Raw genomic sequence first — 8,213 nt, 5'->3', positions numbered from 1 at the left:
CAAGTATCCTTCAGTCATCTTTCTAAACATTTACATACACATGTATGCATACATGCAAGCTTATCTTTTCACATAAGTGAGACCATGTATCACATATTGTTATGTAACTTAAAAAAATGTGGTGGTGTTACGGAAACGACAGGCCAGTCAAGAAACAAGCACCACTCAGAGGGTTGAAGTACTTAGATGTATTACGCCGGCGGGCTCAGAGGGGCTTCTGCTCCGAAGCTCTGAGCACCTCCAAGACGTGCGCATGAGGTTTTACAGGGTAAAGTACAAGCTTGGGGTATTCAGCCAATAGGCATGGAACAGCTTTAGCAGCATTATCATCACAAAAGTGGAGGCGGGGAGGCAGCAAACTAACATTCCAAAGCCAGATATGTATCTTTGAAAACCCAGCTGGCTAGCAAAAAACATGAACAGCAAACCAACACTAATTAACCTAGATTTACAAGTTAGTCTAGCAGAACTCAGATCAGTATTCCAATACTTAGATTTGTGAGCTATCTTGTCAGCCCAGCCCAGCCTCTTCTTCACATTCCTAGACTTCTGAGTTATCTTGTTAGACCAGCCCAGCTTTTCCTTCACAGTGGTAGGTTTATTTCTGAGAGATTTTCATGGCAGTGCATGCAAGTCTTCCTCATTCATTTTCACATTAGCACAGTATTGCATTATATGGATGTGTGCCCTACTTAGGGAATCCCTAATTGGTGGACATTAAAATTGTTTCCAATACGTCTGCTGTTACAAACAATATCGCAGTGAGCCTCTATGCACATGCATCTTTGTACACGTTTGTAGGACAGATTTCTGGAAGCAGAGCTGCAGGATCAATGGCAAAGCTCAAGTCATTCTTTTGTTTCATTACCATTTCTACATTTCTTTCCTATACCATGTGTCTCACTCTGTTCATCTCGATCAAAGGTTCTAACACCAGCAGTACACTGGATTCACCTGAGAACTTTAAAAAATGATGTATCCCCTCCATCCCAGGCCCCCTGAATCTCTGAGAGCAAGGCTTAAGCTTTGGATTTTTTTTCAGAAAAAAATCAGAAAATTCTAATGTGCAGCAAGGATTGAGAATAACTGACCTACACACTGAACAAAATAAAACAGAACTCTCTAGAGCCTTTTAAGATAGTACAACCAATTATTATGGAAACAACCAGAGACAGTCAAGTAGTCATTAATCTTTAATCATTCATTCTGAAAACAGCTTTAGTGAATCAAGTTATCCAGTTGAAAGTAAATTTGATGTTTAATAGGTGCATAGCATCTTTGGAAACGCTGTCTTTTTTTTTTTTCAGTCTCAGTATCTTTAATTCAAAGCTGTGAGCAAGGTGGGCCAGAAATGGCCTTGTCTATTTTACAGTCCTGGGAGCTGACGGAGAGGGGGTTAAAATGATGCTTCTCAATTTTAACGTGTTTAGGAAAAATCAGGGAATCTTCTTTAAATGAAGATTCCAATTTAGTTGGCCTGGAGTGGAGCCTGAGATTTTGTATTTCTAACAAACATGTAGGTGGCGATGATACTGAGTAAACACCTGGATGAAAGGTAGCCAGCTAAATACAATGGCGAACCCAATCCAATAGAAGAAACTAGGTGTCATGGAAATGATGGACACTTGGAATGACAAAGAAAAGAGTGACAGAAGAAGAAGTAGGGTGGGGAAGGATGGAGGGCAAAGAAATTCTTCCTCTACCTCAGCTAAACAATGATGCTTTTCATTCTGGAATCCCTTGCCCTAGACAGGAGCACATCCTGAAGGCGGCACTAAAATCATCCCAAGCCTACTGACTGTCACACCATCTGTAATGCGGGAGCTGGCCCAATACTGTGTCTCGTCTCTGACTGTAACTTTCCCCTCTGGGGGATCCTGATGGTAACACACGGCTATCCCACTGCCTTTTACTTCCATTATAGCCCACTCCTCCCCTGGGGAACTGGAGGCCCCACCTCTGAACTTGACCTGTGTCTGCCCAGCATTTACTCTCTGGAGTCAATGGTCTTCCAGGGGAGACTTTGCAGACCAGGACTGGCTCGTAGGTCCATCAGACATGAAGGAGACACAGCCAATCTCTTGGTGATACCCACTTGCCATCTAAGACAGGGCTGTCATCAGTTTTCTTTCCACCCTTTAGAGATTCTTGTCCAATGTAGGATAAGAAAAATAAACATATAAATACACGTTTTTGATTCTCCCTTCACTTGAGATTTGTTTCTTTCTTTAAATTAATAAAGATCTATGTGACTCAGAGTAAATTTCTTACTTGTTCCACGTCTCAACTAAATTACAAAGGTAAACATACTTGTAACTTAGTAACAGAAGTTAGAGTTTTAAAAATGCTGTTTTTGTGTTTTGAAAACATTGGCTGCCAAAACAGATTCCAGAAATTTAAGATTAGTATGTGCAACTGCAGGGTCTAAGGGGTGCTGTGGGGTGGGAATTAGAAGGGGAATGCTGTCCATGCTGGAGGGAGCATTCTGAGGGAGAAAGAACTGGCCTCCACTAGGTGAATTCCCCTTATTACACTGCTGTGCCTTTTGCATGAAAAGACATACAGCATTTACCATGGCTGTGATTTTAATACTTTTTTGTGCATTGTTTTTATTGTCTGTCTTCCCCATTAGATTAGAGAATTCATGAGGACAGGGACTTTGTCTTTTTGTTCACTGTGTTGTCCTTAGCACATAGTGCAATGCCTGGTACATACAGTAAATGGTCAATAAATACTGATAAAATGAATGAATAAGTGAATGGAAAAATGATGAAGAAAAAGATACACTAGTATTAAGTTATGAGATGAAGCTAAGTTTAATACTAAAATTAAAACAAAACAAAGCAAAAAACTCTTAAGTCTACAAAGCTTAGCTATGGAAGAAGGATTCCTGATTGGAAAAGTTGGAGACCCATCGCTTTAGTCATGTGGAAGATTGAAACTCACGCATGACACCTTACCCCTTCAAATTATTTTGACATTGTTATATTATTCTTCTTTGTAAGCCCTATGCCTCTTCCATTTCTAGAGCAGGATGTTTCTCTGTTCAGAACTTGGAACTCTTGTATGGAAGTTAATATGATGTCAGAAAGCAAACACAGTGGCTTCGTCCCAGGAACAAGGACCTCCTGTGGTCTTTTAAAACTCAATTAATGAACCAGTCATACACTAAAAATGTTATTAAAAATATGCTCCACCTTAAAGAGAAGTTGTGGGATTGATTTTCAGTATCACTCACATAAAATATTCTGAGCTCCCTGGAATAAAAGCACAATATAATTTCTAAAAACAGAACATCTCCTTCACCCTTTCATTTCATAAACTTCATCCTGTCAGAGGCCACATGGCACAGTGGAGCAGGGACCTTGAAGCTAGACTGTCTGTGTTCACATCCCCACCATTGTCTGGTTGTGCCATTGTGGGCAAATTGCTCAAGTGTTTTTTGCCTCAACTGCCTCATCTATTAAATGGAATAATAAGACCACCTACCTCAACTGTTATTGTGATTTGAATGAGTTAGTTTTTATTGAGCACTTAGAACAGCACCTGGCATACAGTAAGCACTAGGTACATGGTTTTAAATAAACTCCTGTAATGTGCAGGTAGGTACTAAGCCCAATAGGCTCCCAGGAAAGTAGTGAACTAGTGTCTGCTGAACACCTGCTATGTCTCAAGCTATGTGTCGGTAGTCAGTTTTGCACCGATTTTTATGACAACTCTGATCAAGATAATATTCTCCTTCATTTCTTCAGCCAATGTTTACTGAGTGTCCACTAAATGTCAGGAGCTGTTTTAGGTCCTGATACACAGCATCTTGGGATTTATGTTTAAAAAAAAATCACGACTTTACTAAGTGATTTTCATTAGTTCCCGTGATTTCCAGACCAGCTCTAATGCAGTATACTACATACATTCATCTTTATTAACAAATAGATTCTCATAACTTCTGAAGTTTTAAATGACTACATTTCTAGTGCTTTGTAGAAAATTATTTCCCCCTCTCTGTTCTACTTAATTATCATTGTTAGAGACAATCTTAATTTTGTATTCTTGGGAAGTCTCTTTCAAATCTGTTATTTTTTTCAATAAAAACTTGATTTTTTAGGTTATAAAATACCACATTTGTTGGAAAAATATCATTATTATTTTTCTATTAAGGCAATACTGTGATGCCTAATTGTAAACCTCTTTACCTGTCTATCTTTGTAAACTTGTATAAATTTCTTTAGAATAGATTCCTAAGAGGAGAAATTGCTTGGTGAAATGACATGTGCATTTTAAATTTGACTGATATTACCAAAATGCACTCGAAGAAAAGATTTTATCGATTGACACTCTCACCAACAGTGTATGAAAGTGTCTTTCCCCCGTACTCTCAATACTATTTTATCAATATTTATAAATATTTTTATCAGTCTGATGGGCAAAAATGGATAAATTGGTATGGTTTCAATTTATGAAGATGATGATTTTGGGGTTGTTTATTGGCCATTTGTATTTATTCTTTTTTGATTGATATCTTTATATCCTTAATTCATTTTTCTATCAATACAATGAAGCTCTAAGTATCTAATAGATGTGACTGATAAGGAGGGTGCAAATATTTTTGCAAGTCATTATATTTTTATTCATGGTGTCTAACATCAATTTTTTTCTTTATGGCTTTTGATATTGTGTCATGATTGGGAAAGTCTTTTCTACCCCAATACTGTATCAAAAATCTCCACTATGTTCCCTATTTTGTTTGCAGTTTAAAAATACTTAAATCTAAAAAAAAAAAAAAGGCCACTGTGACAGCAGTAATGATTTAAAAATAGTGTTTCATTTTCAGTTATTAACAGGTTAGATATTCTGAAAATCAAATAATTGGCAAATGAGTTTATGTGTTAATGTGATAATTTCCTTCATATAAATGTCTAATTATATGCTAGCCATAAATGACTCATGAAAGCATTTTATAGAGGTGCCTCTCTTTTCTGGAATATATTTCAGTGTTTATAGAAAATGACTGGAAAAATGGTGACTGACAGAATAGGGCAGAATCTCTATGAGGGAAGCAAGAATTTAAAACAGAGTAGAAATCTTCTGATTACCTTGTTCTACACATCCCTAGCCATGGAGTGAAAGTCCTGTACTTTTTTTCCTGTTTTTGCCCAATCAACAAAGAAGTGTCTTGGAAAGCAGATGATGTAAAAGATAAGTTATTAAGAATTAATTCCAGATGAAAAAGATCTGTGGGACAACAATGTGCATGTAGCTAACTCTACTGTACTACACATTTTAAAACAGTTAAGATGATCAATTGTATATGTTCTCACCATAATTAAATAAAAAGTTAATTCTTCATTATAGTGTATGTTTTTACTCAATCAACAAATATTTGTGTACCTATTAGGTACCAAATATCTTGTTGAGGCAGAAGATACTGGGAAATATAATTGCTGGTGTCAATTCTCAAGGAACTAATCAAGTTGGAGGAAAAAGTTAAGTAGACATGAAAATGTATAATTTTGGGCAATAAAATGATACCATATAAGGAGAAGAGACAAATTCTTATAGGAGTTTAGAAAAAGCAGGAATCTGACTACAGTGATAGAAATATTTGTTAGGTATTTAAATGGCTTTCAACCCACTTTAATATATATTTTCCACATGGACCATTTTACTAGATCTAGGAGGCATTATCTCTGTTTAACAGATGAGGAAACAAAAGCTCAGAGGTTGTAACTTCTCCCAAGTTCACATGGCAGGGCTGGGAACAAGACTCAGTGTCTTCCAGCTCTTACTCCTGGTGGCATTTATTTAAGTTGGCATTGAAGATTTGCTGCTAGAATGTTACGAGGGTTGGAGCAGAACCCAAATGTGTTAGGGACACTGTGGTTGTGTATTTGCTAGAATTAGGATTATCCTCTCCTTGCTGTCATCTGGCCAAGAAGCATCAAGTAACTTTTAGCACAAAATAACAGATTATTTTTTTCTTGTTACTTACTGGATAGGGAAACTCAAATCAAACTCAACAGGAGGACTAACATGCAAAGCTTTAATTTCTCTGCTAACACAGCCATTTAGCCAACTGCAGTCCCATAACAGGCATTCCTTACCCATCACGTCTGACATCACTCTTTAAAGTCATAATACACGTGGTACAGTTAAGACAGGTCTGATCTGACCCAGGTGCGACAGAAAGTAAAACTAACGCAGACAGTAAAATAAAGTCCGTGAATTCAAATTTAAAAGCAGTTATCAGGGCTAAGACCATAAGAGTTACACACATTTTTAAAACCACATCCTGCTAGTTCAGTGGATTGATTTCTACCCAGAAAGTGTAGGAGCATTAAGTCTGTTCATACAATAACCCTATCTGATTGCCCAGGGTCAAGCTGCTGTTTATCTTTGCCAGACACAACCCATATCCTGAGCAGAACCCACATCCTAAAACCTGTGTTTTTCACCAATTACTTTAAGGCAATACAGGCTCTGACGTTCTTTCTACATAATCACCTAAACAAGAAAAGAATTCCAATTTTTTCGTTTTTGAAGTATTAGGTGAAAGTAAACACACAGACAAAGTGGTCAAGAGACTTGCTTTGGATTTTCCTTCTGCGTGCGCAACGTTTTGCAAAAGAAGGTCCGTGCTGCCCTCTACTGCAGGATGCTGAAATGGTCACAATACACTTCTCTCCCTGCTAGCCACTTGGGATGGAGTAAGACAATCTAGTACAACGCTTTAGACAGTCCCTTTAGGAGTTGTTTAAAATAAACCTGTTCTTGGCAAATACGTTAAATTCATTTCTTTAATTATCTCTTCATCTACATTCATCTTGTACCAAAGTGTAGGACTTTAGGACATGACCCAACAAAAAAAGGACATCACAACTTGGGGACAAAAAGCTTAAGACATTGCTTTAGAGGTTAAGAGGCTGTGTTTGTGATGTACTGAGGGAGAAACAGGGCAAGGAGAGGAAATTTTCTTCTGACTTTAAAGTCTGTAGGCTTCTGTCTTCTGTCATTTAGAGTTTCCTCATTTGCTTTTGGCTAAGGTGATCCATTTCCTTCTCCATGTTTCTTTGACTGGGGAGGACAGTCACCCGGGAATGTTGAGACAGGAGTGGAATAGTGTCTCTAAAACACTTTCTATTATTCAGAAAAAGATAATGTAGAAATACAAAGGGCTATTATTGCTATAGTTACATTTTAATTAATTATTAAATATCTTGTCTTATTACCTTGAAGTTGCTTTGAGATTTTATAGATCTCTACAAAGACCTCTCGAAGGGCTGGTGAGATTAAGAACTGTGTTCTCTGCTTTCTTTTCCATTTAAAAAAATTTCAGAATGCACACCCCCAAAAGACCGCATGGCAGACAGACTTTAAAGAGAGTTAGTCTAACAATTACCCTATAGCTACCCAGGACTAAATTGTAATTTCTGTGATAATAGTAATAATTTCTAAAGCTGTGCTAAATGCACGTGTGCGTACTAACACCAAAAAGAAAAAAACCTCTTCCCCCCAATTTACAGATAAGAATACTAAAACTCAGATATATTAAGTAATTTACTTTTAAAACAAGTGAGAGGCAAAACTAGAATTTGATTGAAAACCAATGCCTTGTTCTACTGGTGATGACAGTTAACATACTGAGTACTTACTAACCAGCGTAATTCAAAACATTTTAGATTCAATCATGTAATTATATTAAATCATTTAATCCTCGCAGAAACCCGACGAGGTAGAAATATTATTATCTCCATGTTACAGGTGAGGGAACTGAGGTATACAGAGGCCATACTTTTAATCATTATACTATACTTTTTTTTAAATGGGGGGAGGCAATTTTTAGGTTTATTTATTAATTATTTTTAAACAGAGGTACTGGGAATTGAAGCCAGGACTTTGTGTATGCTAGGCATGCACTCTATCACTGAGCTATAGCCTCCCCCTACTGCTTCTTAAGTGAAGTACAAAAATTATATAGCACAAGAATTTCTAAATGGTGCCCTAGAATTTAATTACATTCACAGGTAGATGAAACCATCAATAGTTGTCAGTTCTGTTGATATCTCTGTTATACAAAGGTCTTAGCAGCTTTAAAAAAAAGTTCTGCCCATTGTGGGTCCCCAGTTTGGAACAAACATTAGACCCTATCTGCCTGAGGCCTCACTGGACGTGCCCTTCTATGAAATAGGAGACAGCAAGAGATCCTCAGTTGGTCC

The sequence above is a fragment of the Vicugna pacos genome, chromosome 11 (genome assembly GCF_048564905.1).
Source record: "Vicugna pacos chromosome 11, VicPac4, whole genome shotgun sequence".
Lineage (NCBI taxonomy): Eukaryota > Metazoa > Chordata > Mammalia > Artiodactyla > Camelidae > Vicugna > Vicugna pacos.
The sequence above is the reverse complement of the archived record's forward strand: the minus strand, read 5'-3'. Positions refer to the sequence as shown.